Source organism: Anser anser (assembly GCF_964211835.1).
Source record: "Anser anser genome assembly, chromosome: 9".
NCBI lineage: Eukaryota > Metazoa > Chordata > Aves > Anseriformes > Anatidae > Anser > Anser anser.
The window spans coordinates 17,960,212-17,986,567 of NC_139729.1; the positions used below are offsets into that span (position 1 = coordinate 17,960,212).

The window sequence follows — 26,356 nt, forward strand, 5'->3', positions numbered from 1 at the left end:
AAGCCCATCACTCCCACCATCTATTCAGCACGATAGCGATGTATTTGCCTTTCCCTGCTAGGCTTTTGTGAGTACATTAACACAGAGCACTGCAGGTGCTTTGGGGACAAGTGTCGTTACAGGCAGCCAGACACACTTCCAAAATATACCTTTAGCACTTTTCAACATGTCATTTGTGGCCCCAAATCCCACTGTCGTTCATTTAAACTTTTAAGAAAAAGGATTTCAAAAGCAGCTAATCCTTCTTGATGCCTCCATTTCTGAATGCCCAGCTTAAGATATTTTAAAAGCATGTCAATTTTGAAGAAACGCCAGGATTCCAAAACCACTGACAACCAGGCTCCTTTTAGACATCTCAACTTGTGTAACAGAAAACAGAGGCAGCCCAAATCATTACTTATTTATGTAAATCTTGGCTTTGGTCTGTTTAAAAGCCTACATCACTTTTGAGAACTGGACTCAACGCTGCTGAAAATATTGCCCATAAAAAACCTGTTTGTAATGGGCTGACCTGCAATGAACAAGTGCTTTCCACTGCACACAAGCCACAGCCGTTGGGGAGCAGCGATGGTCCTACGGCACCAGCGCGTTATGCCTCTAAGCTGGTTTTGAGCTGCGGTGAGGAAATAAAGACCCCAAACGGACAAAAGCCACTGCTAATTTTGGAGCCCTTGAGTGCCCGTCACTTCTGCCTCTGCCCTGCTTCAGTGTCGGGACTCACCAGGGCTCTGGAAACCAGGCACAGCTGGGACTTGATCACGAAAGATTTGTTTAGATCAGAAAGGCTGGAAAAGGATCAGTGCGAGAGACAGCACCGGGCCAGGGAAGATATTAGCTGACTGCTGTTGCATAAAAGCATTTCCAGCTGGGCACGGCAGGGCAAAGCAAAGGCACTGCTGGATTTGCAGAGGGGTCTCTTGCTGCTGCCAAGGCAGAGATGCTCTGGAGTCCCAGCTCTGCTGAGCACGGCAGCAAAGGGCTTTGGTGGCTGGTGCGAGCAGTCCTCTGAGGTCAGGGTGGGGAAGATGAATGGGGACAGATGAAGGATGGCCTCTGGCAGATGTACACCCCCTCGGAGTGAAATCATTACCAAGCCCCACAGCGCTGCAGCTCTCTAGCTGTTCTGACACAGCTCTGTGGTCACGCAAGAAGCCATCTATTTGAATGTCTCACGAGGAGGCATTTCCAAAGCTGAGAAGTGCAGCCACATATAGCTAGCTATAAAGGTCAGTGCTTAAAATCTGAAAGCAAACGCATGACTGATATTGTCACCTCCGCCACGTCCCATCAAACAAGGAAACCGAGGATCTCCTCATTGATATATGGGGGAATGCAGCTGCAGGGCCACCTCCTGCCTACCTGGGCATGTTCTTGGTGCCTTCCAGGCACAAGTCCATGCACACATGCTTCTCAGAAACATGTAACATTGGAGCTCTGCAACCAGCCCCTGGGATTATATGGAACATTTAGGCATGAGGAAGTCGTTTCTGACAGCGCATTTAAGTCTACCTAGAAAAAAAAAAGGAGAAATCACACTTCATTTCCCCTTTCTCCTAATTTGGGCTCAGGTGTCACTAGAAATGTCAAGACCAAGTGGTTGGGGTTTAGGTATGGAGCTATTTTGCCAACTCACCCTGGCTGGCAAAGCCTCTGCCTCCTAGAAGCTTTATGGTGGAGCAAGATCAGTTGAGTCCTTTATTGAAGGAGCAGATAAGGACTCTTGGATGTGAACCAGAGAAAGTAGTCTGATGGGCTCCTATATGGACAGCCATGTCCTAGTAATTTGCTATTAGACAGTAATGCTGAATCAGTGGGGGCAGAAGTTGGGAAGGAGCAAGGCCTCCACATGGAGACAGTACCTCCAGCTGCCAGCAATGCTTGTTAAAACTGTGTGCCTCTTCTAGCCTAAGTTTCCTCCAGGTAACAAGCTTCTTACTGGAGGAGTCATTTCTCCTTAAAGCCTGCAAAGGAAAGCCAGTCCCAGTGTCTGACCCAGCACTAGGAAATGGACAATTTGTGGTCATTTTCCACCTCCTTCACTCTTCGTGTGTGAGAGAAACCACCATGCACCAAACATCAGCCCAACACTCCCTCACCATGCAGTTTGACTGCTCGTGGTCACAGGTTTTGCAATCCCTACCGCTGGAGGACGAGCCCGTTAGGCCGGACATCCAATGTCAGTGACAGGAGGCCACCGGTGCCAGCACAGAGGGACTGGCTCTAAACGAGGCAAGTGGAAGCGTGGCAGGGGCACCCTGGAGTCAGTCAACCATCGAAGGCCGAGCTGCAAGGATGCATCATTCCCTCCCACATACGGCTGCCGGCCAAGCTCACGATGACAGAGCAGAGCATCATTCTGAAAGCAAGAAGTGAAAGGCAGGTCCTCCCCGCAGGGCTGCAGAGGAAACCAGCCGTGACTGGTGGGCCGAACCGCGCTCCCGCCGCCTGGTACTTCCCGTTACCAACACCAGCCCTGTCGGACCTAGGAAATGACTGCCACTAAACACAAAGATTCATCTACCCTGCCACCTCTTCCTCACACATTGTTCAAAAATGTAAAGGATGGCAATACAAGTCAGGCAACTCTCTGTGTTTTCAGAGCAGAAAGCAATGTGGGCACTCAGCCTTAGCAGGACAACTCTGAGAGCTGTTCTCTTACTACATCCGAAGGTGACTGTATCTTGCCCATTGCTACAAGCATCCTGGAGTTTTATTCTGACAGGTTTTCAGCCCCCGGTTTGACATCTCATATGAAAGATCACCCCGCTGTAGAAAGCTCCCTCAGACCACTGGCATTACCTCCACGCTACTTCAAAGCAAACAAACAAACAGCTCTAACAAGATTATCATTCCTGCTCTGGCAGCTCCCCAGTTCTTCCTCACCCACCTCCCAGGCAACGTGCCTTGGTCCCACTGAGCTCTTATGGTCTGCCAGGTTCATGGCAGGGCCGGGTTGAGCGATGCACGGAGTATCTGCTTCAGCAGCCGGGTTGCACAGTGCTGGGGACAACCAAACATAACGTGACATCCCAGGGAACGAGCTTAAAGAGCAGCCTGTTCTGATGGGCAGTTTGGGAATGTGCAGACCACACTGCTGTAACTCGGTTGCTGACTGTAAGCTGGCATGCAGCTCCATCCCAGCTACCCTCTAACACATTTGTTTTGGCGGCAGTGGTGCATTCTAATTGTTTCCCCGTTAGCCTTTCTCTTCCTCTTTCTCCCTCTCTCATTTTCTGTTATGTATTTGCTGTCACTCGTTTTTGTTATCTGTGCCTTGACAATGTTTTCAGCAACTTCCCTTTTCCTCGTCTGTTCCAGCCCCAGCTCCCCAGCCTCAATTAAATTTAGCCAGACTACTTTACAAAATGATGAAAATGGAAAATGAATTAACTTCTTTTTAACAGCTGAAGCTGAACTTCTGGGTTTGTTCTGGTCTCCCCTCAGCGTTTTTAACCTTTTCAGTGCACATGACTGCGTGCCTAGGGTAAAAGGCCAAGGGCAAGGCAATCTAAGGGTCTGTGGCTTTTCGAGGAGCACAGCACCCCATCTCCCTGCAGGCTGCTCCATAGTGGAGCACTCTGGCTAATTCAGACAAAGCACTCAGTGCTCCCTCACCATTTCTTACAATATTGCCTATTTTTCAATCGGAAGCTTCTTTGGAGCAAAACAGATTAACATTTTTTGATGTAGACAAGTAATCAAGAACAGCACAGGAAAATCTGTCTTACCCTAAACTTACTCTTACATGTGTCACTGCCTCGGCATCGTTGTGGCTCCTGCACTTGGATGAGAACCTTTAGAAGGTAAAGGCAGTGCTTTTCTGGATGGATAGCAAACATGACCAGCAAGTTGCACATTTCACTTTTGTCTTAGAAGTGTTTTATTCCATAAATATGTATAAATATATTTCTGCCAGCTCTACAATGAATAGTGTAGTTTTCAGAAGTTTCTAGCTGGTTTGGGATGTGGGAGATTGCAAAAGTCGGTGACTGCAAGAAGGCAGAAGTCACTGAGAAACTCAAAAACTAGAAAGGACAAAGCAGTATTGGCTATCACAGGCTTGAGAGAGGTAAGTAACAGGAAAAATGCAATGAAGGGACCATCAGGATGGATGGATTGGGGGAACCCAAGGAGCAGGCCCAGAAGAAAGATCCTGGGAGCGTGCACACTGGCAGTGGATGATGGAGCTGTTAAAATAGCTGCATTACCCATTTCTGTGGGTGAACACAGCAAGCTCCTCCTTCAAGGTTAATAGCGGCTGGAATGAAGAACCATCAAATCCAGTATGAATCACCAGTTCTCCAAAAAACAATTCCCCCACTGGAGAAAAGTGACTCTCATCAGCCTTTTGCTGTCCAAGCCAGTTACTGTTACTCCTTGTATGCCAAATGCAGTGCATTAAGGGCCTGATCCCTCTGCTGCTCAAGTCAACAGTTGGATCACAGAGCTCTCATCGAAAAGCTGAGGTGAAGGCTAAATCTATGGTTGCCTCTCATTTCTGTTCCAAGCAAATCAGGCAATCAAGTCAGGCATGGCTTCGCTTCAACGAGTCCCTTCCCAGCAAATCTGGCCCTCCAACATTTAATACAGCTTGTCTGGAATGATCTTTGTCATCAGAGCCTGTGTCCCTGGGAATCCTCCCACAGCAGCAGCGACCTCTTGCTTCCCAGTTTGTGCCCTATTTCCCTCTGTTTTGTCTGAAGTCTTCTGCATTTCTGCCTGCCTCTCACACAGCCACCCTCAGCAGTAACTCAACAGGTTCTTTCCCAGCCTGGCTACTCTTTCCTGCGACTCCTTACACTTTGGCAACACGTCTTCTTACCAAATTCACAGACCCGCCCCATCGAGAACTCCCCTAAATCTTTCTTCTGCCACTGCTTTTGAAGTCCTGTTGACCATCTCGTCTAACCCTCCTGCACGTTGAAGGGCGTTGAACTCCACCCAACTTTTTTTCCGTGAAGCTTTGTTGGGCTGTAGAGTATTTGTTAGAAAGTATAAGCAGTCTCTACTTAAAGAATGCAAGCAATGGAGAATCCACCGCAACACTAGGTAAATTGTTTGGGCAAGCAATTAAGCACCATAATTATAGCTTCTTTATGTCTGGCTTAAATTTATCTAGCTCCACTTCCAACCACAGGATTTTGCTACGCTCCTGTCATCCACATTACTGACCTACCTCTCCTCCTTAGGCAGATCCTTTCACAACAGAGCCAGGTCTTTGGTGAAATCAAATTAAAACATTTAAATTAAGTATCAATTAAATGTACTGTTAAGAACAGACTTCTCTTGATTTACTCGTGTATTTACTCTGAACTCTCTTCAATTTTCCAGCAACCTTTTGTGAAATGGTGGATGCTAGCATATGACCATTTTTTCAAGAATGATAACTTAAAATGGAAAGGGTAATACGATGGATAATATCAAAGACAAAAACCATACTGAATTCAGCTGTGGCTGCCTGAGGTTCTGTTATCCTTCCTTCCTTGGAAGCATTAGTCATCATCTACTTTTGGAGGTAGAGGATAAGACCGGACTAACCATGATAAATAACATTAAGAGCAAAGAGTGAAATCACACTGCATAAATAAGGAAAACATCGTGCTCTGGTTCTATCATTAGGACAATCTTAATGCTGTAAATTCAGAAAATTCTAACCATGAAAGAACACACTGCAGCAGAGGAACTGGAATCCACGAATCCCAAGATGAGACCACACTATCTAAAAACATCAGACCAGGAATATCAACAGAAGATAATGCCAGGCTAATAAAATCCTGACAAGGCTTTTTTTTTTTTTAATGTTTTAAAAAAAGCACATAACTGCTTGGGTTTTTTTTGCTTTTAATTACAGGATGTCATTCATCTTTGAGAAGCAAAGGTAAAACAGAGGGTTCCAAGTCAATTTAGCCTCATATCAGATAAACAATGGAAGGGTAGAGTACCAATTTGTCTATTCTGAAATTGTTAGTACATTTGTCTCTGAGGCAGGCTGGCTTTCCTGTGATTAGACTGTTATCCAAATAAATCTTCATTTCATTTTCATATTTTTAACACGAACCAAATACTCCTTGGATGTTGATGGGCTTTGCCAAGACAGAAGAATTTGTCCCTGAGTTAATTACGCTAATGCTATGCAGTGGGTAGCAACAGTGTTTAACAAAAAACGAGCAACAACAGTCTGTTCTTCCAGACAATCCGCTCTGTCATCCATCCTACCCCTTCCTAAATCCACTGGCTTGATCTAGATCCATAATGTTCTTAGTATCACCCATGCACAGTTAACCATCAGCCATAAGGCCATGGGGATGACAAGATACAGGGAGGCCACTACCTTGTGTGCTGACACAAGATGCAGCTGGAAGCCCTCCAGTGGCTTCTCTCGGATGCTATTCAGGAACAGAATCAAGGCCTCTCCTCCCCGGGATGAGCAAAGTTCATCTCTATGGGCTTACAAGAGCTACATGTAGACAGGCAGATTGCGATCTCCCCACTCTCCCTTCTCTTCCAGCCACACAGCAGGACTCAAAGAGAAAAATTCTGACTTTACTTCATCTTCCAGCTGAGTTTTAAAGACAAGTTCTAGCACTGAACCAAGGAGACATCCTTCCTGATGCAAAACCATGCCACACATTGCTCTTTTCAGTCAGAGGTGCAATCCACAAAACTGAACATTTCTACTCTGTCTTACTTTTTTTTTCCCCCTGAAATTTCCAAAAGCAGAACCCAAATGCTCTGTTGAAATACAGTTATTTGCTTCGTCCTTATCACCTCCACTCCACTAATTATCCAAAAGCAGTAATTGAGGCTGACCAGAGAGATTTGCTCTTTATAAACTCCCAAAGCTGCTTGTTTCTCTTGGCTTTATTCCACTCTGAATGTTAAGTTAATTTATTTCTCTATTTAGGGCCAGCGATCTCTAGCCATGAAGCTTTCCTGCTTCTTGTGGTCTCCAAAAGAGGACATAATGTCAAAATTCTGGTCTCATTAGAGGGCTTTAACCAAACATAGGAAGTACCATAGCTACTTACAAACTCAGCCCAAGCCCTCTTGGGATGTCTTTCCCATATGGTACTATTTATCCTCATCAATTTTACATCATATGGGAAATTATGCGATTTGGGGAAATTGTGATCCCTTTTGAACCCCCTTAATTCTCGCTGATCTGCACAACATCTCACAAAGTTTAAGGCCTGTAACATTAACCAGTCCAAAGAAGCTCCTCCTTCAGACCCTGCCAGTGGCAAATTGACTTGGGTCCTCAAACATCACATAAGCAACCAGGAGAAACAAAAAGCCACAAGAACAGCTCTGAGCACTGGGATTACTTGGGGGGATGACGTGACCCTGATCACTGCTTAGCAGCAGAGAGCTAGCAGGAGTCATTGAGCCCAGTGACCATCTTTTTAAACCTTACACAAAAACTGATGCACATGGACTCCAATTTCTTGGGGCAGATCTCTCCCTGAGATTAATTTCTTTGCTTGCATACATTTTGCACTGTTTCTGGACATTTGTTCATGTTTTGCTTTAGTCTTTTACAGCAGCTGTCAGCTGGAGCAAGTTTAAATCTCTCTCTCCCCGAGACCTAGATTTTCTTCCAATTGCTTGGATAGGGCTGGGTTTTGTATCCTCAGCCCAATCCCCTTAAAAATAAAAAATTAAAAAAATTGAAATCTCTTCTCCAGTTAAACGGGGCTGAAAGCATTCACCAACTTCCTGCTGTGGGACATCACTAATGTAATCACAGGAATTAAAGGAGAAAGAAACCTAGTTAGAGCACTGCCTGTGCTGAATTATTCCTCGATTCATATAATCTAGCATCATCTCACTCTGGCTTTAACAGCTTCAATCAAATTTCCATGGGATCCTTCGGAAGACCAGACTTAAATTCAGCATTCGCCCTGCTTTGAGCAAGGGGTTTGCCCAGATGACCTCCAGAGATCCCTTCCAAAATCAATTATCAACACTTTAAGACCTGAGACTTCCAGCTATGGCTTTATCTGCCATCAAAAGGGTTTACAGCAATATACTTCTCAAATACGGACTGAGCCCATTCTTCTAACTAAATAACAAATACTTGGAAAATAACTTCTTTTTCTAACTTCTACAGGATCAATCAGGCATAACAGGAAGACGGCAAGTCCATAGCGGAGATGGCAAAGATCTGTTAGAGATCTCTGCTACCATTGCTTACTGCAGGTTAAAGGCACCAGATACCAGCTCAACACCACTTTCATCTTACACCAAAATCCTGCTGCTGGGACAACGACAGTATCAACCAAAACCTTACCCTTCTCTAAGTTTCCTTCTTGGTTTGTTTCTCTCGTATCAGCCTCAAAGGTGGGAAAGGTAGAAGGACAAACTAAACATAAAACTCCTTTTTTTTTTCCCAATATAATTGCATTAGTAGTTTTGGGATTAGATGCAGGCTATTTGAATTTGACTGCTGCTGCAAAACACACCCATAAAAACTGATGAGCAAGATCTTCCTTTTACAGCCATGTCACATCCTGGTGTTGGATGACAAACTAGGCTTTAAAAAACTAATAAATTGAACTTGACTGGCCCATGTGCATTGAAACAAAGAGATAGTACTGGCTCCCTGGAGATAGATAGATCTATCTAATCTAATACAACTCTAATGACCGCATTACAATTTCGGCAGAGAGCAGGCTGATTTCTGACTCCTGTGGTATAAGACAATCCTCAGCAACTCCAAACACAATCATATTGGATAAAACGTTAATCCGAGGCCTTAGCTACTTGTGGTCACAACAAACCCCAGGGCAATTGCAACGGAGGAGGTAGACCTGGTGGCCTGCCCAAAATGCTTACTCAAACACAGCAAAGTTTGTGGTTGAACCTTGAGAGCTGAGCCAGGAGGTAGCTCTGAGCCAGACAAATTTCTTCCAGTTCTTAAGCTTCTCTTCCTGATAACTTGACCTACAAGTTTGTGAGGGGGATGCTGCACTGTCAAAGGAAAGTTTGAGATGGATGTTTGAGAATTTTATGTAGAAAACAAACAAGGAAATACACTGATAGGGACAGCAAAAAATCAGGCGGAATGATGCAGAGAGCTTATTGTGGGGAGTCAGACCATGAGCTCCCTTATGCACATAATTTATTTTCAAGATCCTTTTGCCAAAAAAATTGCCTTTATTCTCGCTGTGACCCTAATTGTTGTTGTGCCTATGGGATAGCTCCATACTTGGGTTCCTACGTCAGCAAGGTGCTGCCAAACAGAACAGAGCATATCCAACCGGTGCAGACATACTGGAATCCAACCAGCGCACACGTCCTGGATTCAGGCCTATCCCACAGAAGAGCAAAGAAACCAGGACAACACAAAGATGGCAAGGTTAAAGCTTTTAAAGCAAACCCAGGCAGTTTGGATGCTGATGATGCCTGTAAACAAGAGGGAACCATACGGAACTGGCATTCAGCTCAGCAGCGAGATATCAACAAGACCCCGGTGGGACCCAACAGGACCGTGGCAGCGTATTGACACGGAGCTAATTGTATCAGCTCTGCAGAGAGCTGTGTACACGGCTCAGCCTGGGGAGAACAGCAGGGACCTGAGCCCAGCAGAGAGGGGGAAACTGATACAGGGCGAGCACAGAAACAAAGCAGAGCTTGAGGTGCTAACCCAGCAAGGCTGGTGGGGGTGTAGGTAAGCTATTGCTTATGGCAGGTTCCCTGTGCTGCACCCCTCTTCTAAAGAGCTGTGGGGGGTGGGAAGAGCCAGCTGCCACTTCCCTGGAAGAACACACATTTACAATTTGCAGTCTAAACCCCAAGCTGTCAAGAGGACTTCTGCGAATGGCAGAGGAGCTGCAGCCCAGAATACGGTCACAGCAGGGGCCCTGCTCAAGTGGGATGCGAGCACAGGGCCAACACACCACTATCACCTTCTTGCAACACCTCAAGGGGCTGGCAGTATGAACCAGAATTTGAAACCATAATGCCCCAAAAAAAATCAATTAATGGGCAGGAATTGTGCTGAGGATCAAAATCTTTAATCCCTGATTCTTTCCCTCCCACCCGATCCACTTAACTTTTCCTCCCCAGACCCCAAGCCATCCTGGAAGTCACAGCCTGGTGTATAACAAATCCTTGGATGCTTTCTTCTCCTTCCTGAGCACCGCACCAACCTGTGCCTCATTGTTGGCAGCTCAGCCCATGGCACCTTGCAAATAATCAGGGGAAACAGCCTTTTTCCTATGGAAAATCCTATATCCTAAAGAGTGATTGCTGCCAGATGGCTGGGAACTGATGCTGCAGAGATTGCTAATGGAAGCAAGATATTTGAGTGCCTGGAAACTGTAGGAAAAGAACACACACGCCTTTGTGCAAACAGTCAGAAAAAGACTACGTTTCTCTAAGTTCACAACAGGTGATTTGACATTCTCAAGAGACCAGCACCCTAATGTATTCCTACCTCCCTTTTGCAACACAAAGCAAAATTAGAGATTAAAGTGCTTTCTTCTTTAAGAAACTGAAAGCCCATGGTACTCTCAGGAAAGAAAGAGAATCTCTGCTGGTTATCGAGTCCTGCTTTTAGATAAGGCTTGACCTAACACTAGATAAGGCAAGCTGTGCCTTTGTCATTGAAAACCTCCAAAACAGAGACTTGAGGCTGGTAAATTGTTCAGGTGTGCACTATTTTCCCAGTGAACACATTTTTCCAGCTCTCCAGCTGAATCTCCCAATCCACAACGTATATCCAGGGCATTTTATTTTGCCATTTGGACAGAAGCTTTTGGCTCTGACATCTTTGTAACGCCCCCGGCAGTGGTCGCAGGCTGCCGTTGGGTCACTGTTGCCTCCTCTCCACCAGGCTAAGCAAACCCAGCTCCCTCAGCCTTCTTGCAGGCCACATGTGCTAGGACCTCGAGTGTCCCACAGCCCTCCTCTGGGCTCTCTCCAGCTCTGCAACACCTCACTGCAACTGGAGGACTTGCGACGGGACAGCAGCCTCGCCAGCACAGAGTAAAGGGGAGCAATAATGCCTCCAGATCCCTCCTGTAGTCTGCCCTCCTGGGTTCTCCTAAAGTAACCCAGCACACATTTTGCTTTATTTGCAGTCACTGTGTACAGTAGACTCGCATTTGATTTGGCATCCACTGTATCCTCCAGGTCCCTTCACCAAAGACAGCAACACAGCAGAATAAAAGGTGTATTTTGAGATCCTGCAGCTATTTGAGAAGACGGCCATTCAAAGAGGGATGTTCTGGAACTGGGGGAAATGGGCAAAGAGGAACATTAAGAAGCGAGGCAAGTGTGCTGACACTCCTGAGCACACCAAGATAAAGCTCTCTTTTTGTATCTCCTGGGCATTAGTTCTGCTCTGAATAGAAACTGGGGACTGAAGACAAGTGGTCGGGATTTAATTTTCAATTCTTCTTTCAAACTCATCAAACTACTGAGGTCCATTGTAGTAAACTATTGCTCTTCCGCATCAGGTCAGTGTCTGCTCACTTGAGAACTGCTGTGCTCCGAGCTCTGGGAGATAATTCCCCAACTGAGCAAACCACGGGGCCATCAACGAAGCTAACTCAACCAGGCATCCGCGATGGCCTCGTACTTGTGCTAAACAACTGCATCATATCAAAGAAGTCATTCCAGTTGCTCCACCACTATCACATTGGCGTCTTCTCATTGTGACGAACCACTTCAGCCCTTTGTTCCCTTCCCCAGCAATCTGTATCAAGCCTTGTGACAAAGAGCTTCCAGCCGAGGGTGGTTCCCCAGGTGTGACATGGATGAAGTGCATCATGAGCGCAGGGAATTTTCGGAGGAAAGGAGGAACCAAACTTCTCATAAATCTGGAGCTGGCGCTACGCTGCCTCATTTCAGCCGCGGCTGGCAGCCACTTGGGTTCTGTTTTCGGATGGTGCTGGGGCAGCTGGGCCACGCTGCTGGTAAGTGCACACAGCTCAGTTAATCCCATGTCCTCCAACAGTTGCACCTGCCAGCTCGCAGGTCTAAGGCAAGGCATGTTCCCCCACCAGTAAGTGGTCGCAAGGCCACAGCACGCCTTCGCTGTGTAAAGCACGTATGTCTCTTTCAAAGTAACGCAGTTGCCAACACCTTAAACACCCCAGGGACCTTCAACCCCACCAGCCCCTCTAAGTGCTTCATTACCTCCAGCAGACTCTTGCAGAGCTCACATCCCAGGTGAGCAGTATGAGCGAGGCTCTGTCAGCTAAAGAAAGCACACGGAGCTGCAGGAGACCAGAATCTGCAAATCAGGGCTAATGGCTTATCTATCACCGCTCGTCGTGCCTGCAAGTCCGGTCTCTTATACTGCAAAATATCCAGGACAAAAACAAACACAGCAACAAGAAACCACCTCTGAGATTAAAATCATTTCAGGTTTCTTTTCATGACATCTTACGGGAGGGAAGACTCCTTCCCCTCTTGATGGACTCTCTTACAGTGCTATGGGGACCAGCCAAATAATGCAGCTGAGGCACCTGAGTTGTGTGCACATCCCCAAAGCTTTCTTGTTTCTGAGTTAGAAACTGCTGCCTCAAGTTATAAAAACACCATGTTTTGAAATTGTATTGATATGTTCTTGGCACTGAAAAACACAAAACAAAACAAAACAAAAAACAACTGCGAATGCAACCAATAAGGAAACTTGAGCTGCCCTTTGTTTCTGCAGGACTTAAAACACTAAGGGGAAAACCTAAGCAACAAAGCAAATTGATCCGTGGAAAGATGCAGTCTGTTAGGACCGGTACACGATCTGCATTTTGAAGCTAGCTTGAGCATACGAAGGCATAACCAGTGCTCTGTAGTTCCTAGGTTGCTGCCATCAGGTTCCCTGAGATGGCACTGCTGGAGACATCCCCCTGAGGAATCACACCCAAGACACGTCCCTCCTTAAAGCAAGCAACCTCGGAGCCACTCTTCGTGAAGCAGCCACCAGGGACCAGCTTCACCCGCTCTCCTCGCACAAGCACAGCCAGCTGTGCCCTCTCCTCTGCAGCCCCCTCTGAATTCCATCGCTCTCCTAATTTCCAGTTGAAGCTATGATCTAGACAACAGAGGAAGGTTATTTAATCCTGCAGGGAACATACATGCCTGCACACAGACATGTGTACACATGTGCACACCACTTCTTTTCTTTTTTTTTTCCCCCGATGCTACATCATTTGCTCAGGAAAGTGGGAAAGAAGAGAAACCAACAGTTGCTCACATGGATCAACACTTCCAGGCTCTCTCTTTTGCAGCTCATCTCACTCATACTTGTGGTTTTAACATGTGATTCGCATTAGGCCCCTCTGCTCGCCATTTGATGGTTCTGCTAAACAGATGTGAATTTGTTTAGTCACAGAGCCTGCTCCTTACACTGCCTCTTTGTAAAACAGATGGGCTTTTTTTTTCCCTGTTCAGCAATATTCAGATAACGATCATACCCTATGCACAGGTTTGCTTGATGATTTTGTATGACAAGGTACAACACGTGAACAGAGACAGGATCTCATACGAGCCCTCTCCAGCAGCCAGGACACACTGCAGGACACGATGCCGCTGACGGACAACGCCAAACCCCAACACCAGTGACATCTCGAGAAGACCCCATGGATCTCCAAGTCCAGTCCCATAACTTGAAGAAACCGAGTGATGCACAACGAACCTAGAAGGGTCCAGAAGACACAACTCCACCAAGCGCCCACCTCAAAGCACGTCTCCCCACGTGAAAGCTCCGGTGGAAGAGAGCTGAAGGGTAAGCTCCCGCAACGTTCACGGGGACATGAAACCATGCACATCTCCTGGGACTCCTCAGCATGGGGAAATAGCCTGGAAAAGCTATTCGCTCCCTGTGTGGGCATTCTTCTCTCTGCTCTGAGAGCGCCTTTGGCAATGGATAAAGCAGAACTGCACAAAGGCCCTCTCAGAGCAGAATAAGGCTGCCCACATGAGAAGTGCGCTCGGAATAGCTATTGCACTTTAAATTCACACCCTGGCTTTGTTTCCCAATACTCCCCCTGTGCAGAAAGGCCCTAGGCTTCAGATTCAATTTCAGCCCATATTATCAATAGCTGAGGACTGCTTCCATCTGAAGGCAGGACGTAGCCTATACGAGAGGCCGAAGTATGAATAGAGGGGAGAGGGATGAAATTCACAATTCTGTTGTGCTGTCCTGTACGTGGATGTGCCTCTATATTGCTTTAATAACCGAACACTGATGACTTCATCCCAGCAAATGGCCTTGCTCTGGGGGTAAATGATCTCTGCTTCACCACAGAAACCAAGCACAGGATGTGTATACATGGCACACACAAATGTCATGCCCCCACCTGTGCAAGGATCTAATTCCTTTCCAAAAGCTGCAGTCCTGCCCCTCAGTCACAGCTCTGCCCTCCATGCGCTGCCCACCTGTTACAACGATGACCTCAGTTTCTACAAGAAGCTACTCAGGACGTGTATAAATTTGCCTGGGGGGCGGGGAAAGAAGAAAATGAAAAAGCCGTAAACACGGCCATATTAAAATTTGGGTTATCTGGAGAATGAGACTCCAGGTTTCAGAAGGGAAGCAAAAGGGGAATTCTCTGCTTGAAAGGCAGCCAGGACACAGCCCCTAACAGCCCTCCCCCCCTGTGGGCCCTAACACTCAACATTTACAAGAGCAAAAAGTATACGTGCCTTTATTTTTTGTGCGACGGGCTTACAATAAAGCACATTAAAAGGCCAGAAGATATTAGGCAGTAAAATTTCCCCATAAGAGAAGACCAGTACTGAGAAGGACAGCTGAGTCCTTGCAGGAGGACAGGCACTTCAACTACAAAGCACCTCATGAGGTGCAATTTTCCTTCCTGTTAATGATCGTGCCATCCAAATATTCCGCCTATGGATCATACGGCAGCACTTCACTTTTGTGCATCTTAAGAAAAGACAACAAAGCGAAACACTGCTAAAGAGAGGCTTTCATAAGCATAAAGCAAATTTATGTGTCCAATTCCCAGAGGCTGGTTTCCTAACCTTCATTATGAGCCCTCAATAACTTTCTCTGAGAAACAAAACAATGCGCTCGTTTGACTCCATTCAAGTAAAACCAAATTCCCCCAACTTCACCCCACCTGCTCCCCAGCCCCGGGGCCGGTGCTCCAGCCGGGACAGGACCGATGCTGCACCGAGGCAGAGCGTGGCATCCTCCGAGGTGCCACCTCCTGCGTCCTCCCTTCCTCGTCACCACCTCCCTTCCTACACACTGGGGAGAAGTTTTAGCCCTTTCCTTACGACGCTTGGAGCCATGAGATGAGCAGAGCTCTGCAAGTGCCATCCTGCCACACGTACGGAGCTGAAAAGCATCTAAAAAGCAAAGGACGGATACACACGTTCTCAGTGCAGGGTTAAAGCTAATGGGGAATGGAGCTATCCCAGCTGGCGAAGGCTCATGATGGATAGCAGTGAGATGTTCTGAAGAAAATTAAGAAAACATTTTGAACGCCCTCCTAAAAGGGAACAAATAGGTCCAACACTCCAACAGACGGGGATTTTTTGCATCTCTGAGTGATAGTGCTTCGCTTTTATGGCCTGCGGCTGCTTGGAAAATTCAAAGCTATTTCTCTGAAGAATTCACTTGGACAAGCTTTATGGCTTTGATCAGTTAACTATTTTTTAATGCTAATCTACCCCAGTGATATTTGTCCTCCTTTTCCCCATGTGCACAGAAGCACAGATGCAGACAAATACTACACAAAAGCAAACGTTACCCAGATGAACAGACCGGAACAATCACATCCAGAGCTGATAACCCCACACCAACTTGGTTCTGTATTATTCTCTTCTCATCTAGCAGCCCAAGATCCTTTTGCCCAATATGACCTGCTAATGGAAATTTAGGAATCAAATTTGGTGGCCAGCAGGTATAATGTACATGCAGTGGTCTGGCCACAACTATTCTCACTCAAGTTAAAAAATAAAATTTGTATTGCCTAAAAGCTGCAATGAGACGTGGCTGAAAGGCCTTGCTTCATTAACAGAGACCCTGCAAGCAGCCCAAGAGATTGCTCCATCCTCCAGATGAACAAATAAAGGTGCAGATATGAGGATTTTTTTAAGTGTATGGAGCAAAGATATAAACAGAACCAAGAACAGGACTGGAGATACCTGATGCCCATCATCCTCCTGGAATTGCTCTGACCTTCCCTGCAGACTCAGGCTTACACCCTGAGCACGATGCTTAGCAAACTCCATTTTCAGTCTCAGCATACGAACTTGCCTCCTTATTTAGAGCACCGAATACTGGAGATAGGTCCAACTGGGTACCAGGAACACGCCGAGTACATAAGCCCATATGCAATTAGCTGCCCCATTAGTTGTATCACTGTGACCTCCTATGCCATACAGAGCAGCCATTACACCTAGAAAAGAAGGGTAAGGAGCAGTCCCTGTTCTGCAGTACCTCTGCTCTTCAAGTTGGTATCTAACTTTGCTTTCTGTCTTTGGGTAACAGATTCAGGCAGTATTTCCTGTGGCAGAGAATTACACAGGCTGATTACCCTCTGCGGAAAAGTGAAAAAATCCTGGAAGCAATTTTCTGTCTCAATTGTTCCCAGAGCACAGGAACAATCTTTTCGCCCTCTTCCTATTTTCGGCTCAATGCCGTCCGGGCTTGGCGTGCAGAATTCATCACGCTGCTGCCTCAGGTCCGGGTCCTGCAAACACTTACCCAGGTGAAACTTTGCACATGAGCAGTCCTAAAGACTTCCACTTGCATCAGCCTTGAACGTGGCCACAAAGTCTTCAGAAGTCATAAAGCTGGATGAAGGTGGGTGTGAAACTCAAAGTACCCAAGAAATGTTCAGTCCTAGGTAGGACCAGGCTTACCTCCACGGCATGACACAGACGAGCAATGTGTTTGTGACAGCCATTTCTTAATCCAGCTCTTTTAAAATTCATGAGTACATTTTTAAAGACAGTCATGGAAGAGCAGCTTGAACTGAGAACCGTGAATCTCGGGTAGAGCTCATAGGCAGGAGGAGCATTTTCTCAAACAAAAAATTTCATTTCCATGAAAAAAAACAAAAACACATATGCTTTATGTGGGGAAAACAAACAAAACCCAACAACTTTTTTAGACAAAAATCTAAAAGTCCATTGCTTTCTACCGGGGTCTGAAAGAAACCACGCAAAAAAATAAACTAAAAAAAAAAACTGTTTTTTTTAAAACCAACTAAACTAAAAAACCACTCTACACACCCCAGGAGGCAGCACGATGCTCTGCTCTGCTCCAGCACCCAGGTGCCTCGGGGAGTCCCAGGTTTCACAACCTGAGGAGCTGAAATTTGGCAAAAGATTGCCCCACAAGACAGGGAGAGGACCAGGGACTGAGCAGCAACCTGCACCTCTCCAGGCATGCTGCAGCAGGGGCTCCAAACATATATTTTTTAGCATTTTGACAACAAATACATTCTACACGTGTACACACCCCCACTCTGAATGATTCAATCAAAACCTTATTGTCCAGCCAGAAGTGTTTTGATAGAAAATGCTCTATTTGCCCTCATCAGCTGGGCTTAAGCATCAGTAAAAATATTTTTTTGAATTGACACCGCTGGTCCCAGAGTGGACGAACAAGCTCTTTGGATAATTTGCCTCCAAAGGCAGGTACTGACCTTTCAGTTGCATTATTATTTTTCCTTTAAATAAGCTAACTTTTAAAAGATTGTTACTTTTCTGCTGATGCTGCTGGGAGAGGGGGAGCAAACAGGGCTGCGTGCCCGCTACACAATCTTGTGGCCAATCTTAATATCGCTTAATTTTCAGATGAGGAATTTGGTAGTAAACAACCTTTTCGTTGTACACAAACATTTTTAATTTCATGCCCTGCTAATCATACATCTGTTAGAGTTCCTTCTCCATCCATTGCTGTAAGGATAATAGAAGAAAAATCATCACGCTAAGAACGTGGTTTGTCTGAAACGAAAATTGAATAATAATCGATTTTCCTCAGCGGGATGAGGGAAGGCAGCGAGCAGCACAGCTCGCCCGGTGAAGCTGACAGAGGTGTGGTTTTGGAAGTGACACCTTAACATTCGTCCTGCCGGTGGCTCCCAGGGCCACCACCCTTGGAGGTGGCAGCCCCACTGTCCCCCCGTGGGGTGGATCGCAGCAGCCCCGTTTCATGGGCACTTTGTCACCATTCCTCTTTGTGTAAGAACCTTTTCTGAACTGCTGATACATCATTTTTGCCTTTTTGAGACTCCTCCTCTTCCCATAGCCGTGCCAGGCCAACTCCAGATGAGAAAAGCTGTGCTTGTAGGAGTCACACAATAAATAAGCGACGGGAATCCGCCTGATGCCCCGGGCAAGGCGACCCAAAGGCATGGGCAGAGGTAGGGGGCTCTGCTACATCCAAGATGCGTCCCCAGGCTCCAGTCCTCATATCAGCATCCCGTACGCCTCTCCTTCCAGAGGCTGTTCTCTAAAGCACCGTTATCTACATAAGCTCCCCCTCATCTTCATCAAGAAGCACAGTTGTTTGAGTAATCCAGCTCTAAGGAGACTCCCCCGGGTTAACCAGTACCAACTAATTACTCCCATTTTGCAGATAAGCAAACAAAGGAACACAAGAGCGCACTGAGCGCCCTGGTCTACATTTACAGAGCAGAGTTCGTGGCACAAACACGCTGACCTGGCTCACGGGTCAGAGTAACCAAAGCCCCAGGGAGAAGAACCTGGGATCCCAGCCCCTGCCTCCTCCTACCGCAGGAGCAACACCAGCCTGCCCCGCACAGCCACCACTGCATGGCACAAAACCCACGAGGCTGCAAAGGATTTCGCCTGGCCCATCATGCTGAAGCTATATATATGTAACATAGATAAATATATATGCCGGGCAGCGATCCCCAGGCTGGTGTTGGGAAAGGTACTGTGAATCCCAAAGCAAGGCTCGCTCTGCTCACCCACAGCATTTTATTTCATTGCAGCACTCAGCACTCCGAGATAACTCTGCCAGGCCCAATTCTCCCCTACTACCCTCCACGTGCACGTTATAGCCACATACATCAAAACCAGAGCATCCTAGCCTCCTAGCCACTCTAGGCTTGGGGCAAAGACTGGGGAAATTCGGTGAAGGTGATCCTAACCAGCTTCTACCACCTGTAAGACTAGGTGACCACGATCAGCATCAGGACAGGCACTGATACCTCCCATCTGTAAAATGCAAAAGCATTCAGCTCCGGGCTTTTCAGACCTCTAACCAAAGTGCATTCAGTCAAACAACGTTACCAGAATTACCAGTGTAAAGGGAGGGGAAGGAATAAAAAAAGACTTTGTTGAGCAAAAGTACTCCGAGACACATTTGATGTAATAGTCATATGATTAACAAACTGTCATATCAAAGTTTTCTGCAAAGTAGGAACACTCTGACAGTTCATATTTTAAAAACTGACATTTTGATTCATTACTGTAAATAGCACTCTGTATTAAATATTGTGACAAGGCATACAGTGTATTTTTTGAGCTCTGTAACATTTAGGAAGTACCGGATTTTTTTTTAAAAAACACGTATAATATCAAAAGCAGTTAAAGCAGAACTCCAAGACGGCTTCTAGAGGAGAGGATCGTTATTTCTGAAATAACCTACTTCTTTGCTGTCATCTTGAGCACTGCTGGGAACTTTGGCCCACAAGGATCTTAATGTACTGTTTGCATAATAAAACAGGGAATTGTCTCACGGAACAGAAGAGCTAGAAGGAAAGTGGCTACATTAAATAATGTAAAATTACTCAGCAGCTGATCATCTTGGAGCTGGCATAAGGGGAAGAACGCTAAAAGGTGCTGAATCTCAGGATATCTGAGAGTGCAGGATCACAATCAAAATAAACAAAGTGACGTCCAAATGAGTGCCCACACGGGCGCCTCGCTTATCCCTTAGTCTCCAACCATGTTTTGCCCATTGCAGGCAGAGGTGAGAGGGAAGGGCTGCCCAGAGGGAGCTGTCAAGGACTTTTTCTTGCATGGGACCGCAGGAGAGCAACCCGAGCCGCAAGGATGCTGTGAGCCACCGGAACTGCCCTGCCAAACCAGAATCTTTCATACCTTTCATCCCACCCCCCCGAGCCTCTCTCAGCTCATGGGGCCCTTCCCTGACTCAGCAGCACGACAGCAAACAGGACCGGGCCCATAAGCAATGCAAATGGTTTGCATTTCCTCAAAAGCTGTGCACATGATAGAGAAATTCAAAATAAAGCCCCAGCTAGCAAAGGAAGGCCTGACAAAGCAGCAGCAGCAAACTCGAGGCTGCCTAGCCTGTTTGCAAGATGCTCAGGTGTTATTAGGACCGCAGTCGAGGGCTTTAGGAAGAAAAATGGTTCCCATTACCATTACTTACAGCCAGCTGCAAGTGGAGCTCTGGGCTCAGTCTGCTGTGAGAGAATGGATATGCTGCCACAGACACGAGCAGCGAGCCCGGCCCGGGACACGGTGAGGCAGTCACGCACCCTGAAGATGGATCACAATGCTATTTCCACGTGGGTCTGATCCAACACAGCCTGCGTTTCCCTAGGAGCAGCTCCATACCACTCATACGCTGGAAATCTTGCGGATGGGTTTGCATGCCAGCAAGTGTGGTAGTAGTAGTGGTCTAGCCAGACATCCAAAGCATATTGGCACCGCTATAATTTGTCCATTCACCAATATGTTTTCCTAAAAACGCCCATATGCTTTTCCTGCAGTTCCCATATGCTTTTGCGAAGAGAAACAAAAACATTTTGTTAGTTGCGAGCGATTGATCGCTGCATATTTCACAGAAGTCAAATAGAAAAACAACAACAAAAAAGCAGTCAGCTGCTTCCCCCTCCCTTTCCTCTCTGCTCACGGAGGGAACTGTGAAGAGCAGGAAAAATTCAGCCCACAGCAAAATACACACACGGCTCATTTTTTGCACTGCAAGATATTCTAGGAATTACAGGAGGAATCTTCATTAAAAACAAGCTATCAAAGATCTGGCAGCCGGTGGCATTCCAGGCAGTAATTCAGCGTTGGGTGTTTGTCTACATGCTCAGTGCTAGCTCGGGTCCTCAGGAAGGAGCAGCGCCCGTCGGGTAACGCAGCCCGCAGGAATCCAGGCTCCTGGAGAAGCACGTTAACCGCGCCTGGGGGCTGCTGCCACAAAGACGTTACAGCCTTCCTGATGTGCAGGACAGCTAATTTGATGCCAAATCTATCATAGAAACCCCCTGCCGTGTGCAAGGCTTCCTAGGAAGGCACGGGGCTGCCGCTGCAAATCCCAAAGCAGCGAGTGCGTGCGCGGAGCGGGCAGACTGCTGGGTTCAGCCGGGAGCACGCGTGTGGGTGTGCAAGTTTGTGGGTGTGCAAGTATGTGGGTGTCAAGGCTGGAGCATGTGGCAACCGCGGCTTTTCAGTCGGAGACTCATTAAGAAACGCGGCAGACCCGGAGCCAACATTCAAAGAGGAACAGTGTGAAACATTTCTCTGGAGAAAGATTAGTGCATGTCCTTCTTTACACAAATAAAATTAAAGAGAGAAGCATAATATGGACAAATCAATTAACTTCTGAAAAGCCAAGGGCACTGAACGTAACAGCAGAGGAGATGGGAAGAGCTTCGTTACAGGGACACTGAAGCAGGGCACAGCCTTTCTTCCTTGCAAAAGAAATTCAGCCACTGCTGCACGAAGTTCTGATTCCAGCCCTGTGTGCCCCCACTGTTACTGGAACATTACTGGAATTACTCGACTGTTACCGGAGTTTGAGGCTGACCTTCTGCACGGGACACCCCCAGCTGCATGCACCCTCCTCCCAGCATGAGGACTTTCAGTGGTGCAGGCCAATGTTCTACGGTTCTCCAGCAAATTTAACCAGAAACGTTCTTCCCAAAGCTTGGGTTTCCTTACCATGATCTAATCTCACACAAATGGCCTAATGAGAGACCAGGTACAATAGGGCAAGAGCCCAATTTTCCGCCAGAAAAAAAGCTGAAAAAACAGTCAAGAGAAGAGAAATCAATCTCTTGCACAAGGCTCACAGTAAAAAATAATAAATTTGTCAGAGACAGCTTGCTTGGCAAGATACATTTTATGATATGCTTTTGTCCTGAGAGGAGCTGTGAGCACCTAAACATCTGACTTCCCAATTCACAAATATATTGATGCTGTTGCTTAAGCTTTCAACAGAAAGCAAAAAAAAAAAAATAATACCATCTCATTTAGTCAACAGTCTACAAGGGTGGGCTTCTCCCTAGGTTTCATATTTACAGCAACACACTGGGACAGTCTATTAGACTTAGCCAGGAAAGCTGCCACAGAAGGAGCGAGACTAAGAGAAGTGCTGCCATTAATCTTTGATAACCCAGCAAATGGGAAGACCAGGCCTTGAACCAAATTCTACTCTCTTGCTATTAATCTCTTGTCCTCTACTTATTAATCCCTTGTCTGTCTTTCTCCTTCAACATTTATTAATGCCCCCAACTGTTTGCAGTAAACAGGACGCTGAAACCTCATCTCTAGCCAGCCATAATTCACCAGACAGAAAGAAAAGCAACAGAAAAACAAGAGGGTAAAAAGGAGGAAAGGAAGGATGTGGATTGCCTTACTGAAATGGCAGGATGAGTGCACTTCTATGCAGTGACACAGGAGGGTAAAGAAGCACTCCCGATTTCTGCATGCCACACAGACATCTCACAGACCTCAAGCCGGACCCACATCGAGGCAAATGAAGTAGCTCCACTAGTCGATACAGGGTAGCTGGGTTTAGTGGCCCGTGTCCAGAAGCAGCCTCTGGCATGAAAATAACCCCCCAGCAAACCGGAGCATGAAGGCCAGTGCTGTGTATAAACAGCACAATCAAAAAGGATGACGAGGCCAAAGCTACCAGCTAACCTTGTCCATTTATTATCCCCTTCTCCATATGGGGCCGCTCGCTGCTTTCTCCCCACAGCTGCCATCACTTTGTAGCATCTCTAACACCTCTTTTGCCTCCTGGGATGTTTCAGCTGATGGAGGCCTGAGGACAGACCCACTGCCCCGACACCGCTCCTTTTTAGCAACCTCACCTGAGGGCTCCCCCTCGCTACAATTCAGTCATCGCGGGTCCAGACCTGGACCCAGAAATAATAAAAACCACGTTGAGTCTCCTGGGGTGCCCTGGCCTCCACCACCACGGGCTCTGGAGAAACGCCTTCATCTGCTGAAGGACCAAATGACACTTTGCAAAAGCAGCCCTGGGGTCTGCAGGCTCTGTCCACACTCAGCTGTTTGCCAAAGCCCCACGAGCTGATGCGCTCCTCACCTGGAAGCCAGGCAGCCCCGTCAGGCCCCGGGACAGACGTAGGGACAGGCTCTTCCGAGGCACCTCTGCGGACGGAAACGGAAAGGGCAGAATTAACCTTTTTGCTCACAGTGAAAGCAGAAAGTAAATCAAGCTGGCTGTGACACCTCACAGAGAAAACAGCCCTAAAAGGGCCTGTAGGCCCGCTACCTTCCCTCGCAGAGCAGATCATGGCTATTTTTCCTCTGATCCAGCTCCCGTGTCAGCCTGGCCCCGCTTTGCTCCATGTAAGGGCTTTTCACACGTCGGCAGGGCAGATTAAATCTGAGCGAGCATCAGAGCGACTGAGGTTTATTTGAGAGAGGAGCTGCTTGTTTTAAATCAACGCGGAGCTGGTGAAAGGCACTGACGTAAGGGCTCTAGGTAACAAAGCCTCTTTCAAAGCCCGACCAGACACCCTCCTGTCTCTCGTGCTTAAAGGGCCTCTTCTTCCCGAGCCTCCTTCGCCGCTAGGGCCGCAGTGAGTCACCCCGCGGCGCCGGGTAGGCATGTGAGCACCAAGGAGTAGTGAGGCCGAGATGGGATGCGTTATACACGCATCACTTGGGAAAAAAAACAAGCGGCAGGGTGGGAAGGTCCGAGTCCCATCTCCACCTCCTGCCCTGGCTTCCTTTGGGTGCCTCCAAAGATGCCTAGCAAAAAGAAAAACACGAAAAGTTGGGTTTTCGAAGTAACCACAGGCTGCTTTTAACCAGCAGCCTTTCATGCTTGCAGCTTATTGATATCTGAGCCTCCTCTTGTGTTTTCCATTTCCTTTCATCTCAGTGCCGGGAAAGAAATAAGCAAGTACAAAATACCAGCGAGGATCGGTGCGAGGCCCTGCACACCTCCACCTGCCCCTGCCCACTCCATCGCCAGGGTCAGAGGATTCCCAATCACCTCCAGCTTCTGCCCACGTCCTTCCCCTGCGTGCCTGAAATTAATTATCTCTTAACAAACGCGGCAGAGATTAACTAATGAGTTAAAAGATCCTTAAAGGCAGGGAGGAGAAGAGCCCACCACCGGTGTCCTTGCCTAGGAGAAGTGGGTCTGGCAGGGCAGCAGCTTCGCCCTCCTGCCCCAGGTGGAGGAAGGGGAGCGCAGGGAAGGAGAACTGCAGAGGTTGCTCCAGGCCCTCACCAAAGCGCAAGAAGCCCGGAGAAATTTCCTGAGGATCTGCCTGCTCCGATGCTGGATATTCCTTTCATATTTGCCATGACAAATAGTGCATGTTAACATTTTTTCGAGCACTGTAAGCCCCGTATCGAGTAACAGCAGAGACAGACAGGTGTCCTGACCACAGAGGAGGCAGCATATGCCAGCGGTTTGGAATTTATTATTATTGTTATTTTTTAAAGGGGGAAACAAATCCCACGGATTATTCTGTGCACGATACATTTTCTGCTCCCTGTTTGATGTCGCTTTCAGACTGAGGACTTCAAATAGCTAACGCTAACCTATGCCTCCAGCCTGTTTGAAACTCATGCCCCTTGTGTGACCGGCCATGAATGCATGGTGAATCACTTCTACCACACACGGAGGGCGTGAGGAGCGGTGGTCCATGCCTCCTGAGCACTGCACGGACACGAACACGTTGGGGGAAAAGAGATAGCAGCCCCCTCTGCCTCGCAGCCTGGGAATTCAGCGCTACCAGCTTCGTATTTCTGGAGCTGGAAAGCTCAAGCTGCAGGTCAGCAGCCCAACCACGAGCAGTGAGACGAGAGAAGAGAACTGCTGGCGTTTTCTGCAGAGCACACACATACAACCTGCACAGGCTGCACTTCCACTCTCCCTGCCTGCCTTTGGGAGACGCTTAAGAGAAGCTGCGTTTTAATTACTAGTCCTAATCAAGGGAATCTAATCTTGACAGCGAGGGAGAGAGAGCTAACCCAAAGTTACAGATGTGGGGGTATGTGGGTCCCAGCTCTTCGCTTCTCTGCTGACATTATGGCTTCCAGGAATTAAATCAAAACCCCACTTACCTTCGGAGAGGTTGCAATTTGCATCTAAAGCGCTGCCCAAACCTCAGTTGTAATAACCAGTTAGAGCTCCACTGAAATCAATGGAGTTACTCCGACTCTGTCTGGTTACAGATCTACAGACCAATAAACATTAAAGCTCTTCCAACCTGCAGCTAAATATCTTCTAATAGAAGACCATTATCTTTGTCAGATTGATTTGGACACCTTGTTTACAGCATGCTTGAAGACTCGTTAGAATCTTCGGGGTTTGGTAGCTGTATTTTAAGAATAAACCCCGGCAGCAATTAACCACTTGAATACGGCATGTTAACAGTTTACAGACAAGCTGGAGTGGAGCTAGAACTTCACTTTCTGCTTTTCATTTGGAAATCGGTAAAATGGAGGGAGCAAATAAAATGCAGAAAAATGAAAGCGAGCTGTGCACACACCAAAAAATCATCCGCGTTATTTGATAGATACTGAATTAAAAAGAAATACAGGGATAAGAGAGACAAAATCATAACAGAGAAACCCAGTCCTCTCCTCCTTGTAAGCCTTACTAAATATTATGGCATGCACATAAGGTGATGCTCACCCCAGGAAACGCAGATGTGCGTCCTTGGCTGCCTCTGGCACTAACAGCTGGGCTCAGGTTGGGCTCCTGTCCTTTGAGCCTTCCCAAACCCCCTGCCACAAAGCCTCCCAGCAGTGAGCTCACAATGGCCAGGCTCCCCGGCGGCAGTGATGCTACCAACACGTTATCAACACGTTTTACAGCTCTCTGTCCAAGGGTGGATGCTACTGACACTGCCACGTCCCAAAGATAAAGAAATGCAGCCCTTCCTTAGCCTTTCAATCAGCAAGACAGCGCCGTGAGCGAGGAGGCGGCACTGCCCCGGGAGCGAGCGGGCTGCTCCGCCGGGGCAGGACAGTGGCAGATGGGAGCCTCCTGTCCCAGCCGGACTGGAATGTCACCACGCTTGTGGGTATGGCTGTGGCACTTGCACCGTGCTCCCTGGTCACACACGCCTGCCCCGACCACAGCTCTCTGCTGGCTCCGAGGAGAAAGGGCGGACAGCAGCGCAGCCACCCCAGGCACCCAGCACAGGGC

General features: G+C 47.3%; 1 protein-coding gene across 10 annotated transcripts in view; it reads right to left on the reverse strand.

Moving 5' to 3' along the window:
* LPP (LIM domain containing preferred translocation partner in lipoma) overlaps positions 1–26,356 on the reverse strand; it is a 387,509-nt gene that overhangs the window by 217,687 nt on the left and 143,466 nt on the right. For 8 of the 10 annotated variants that reach the window (XM_083848027.1, XM_083848022.1, XM_083848028.1 and 5 more), the window contains one exon: positions 23,267–23,331. The exons of the other annotated variants lie outside the window; for them this stretch is intronic. The gene's annotated coding sequence lies outside the window, so the exon portion shown is untranslated. The remainder of the gene's footprint in view (positions 1–23,266; positions 23,332–26,356) is intronic. 10 annotated transcript variants of the gene reach the window in all.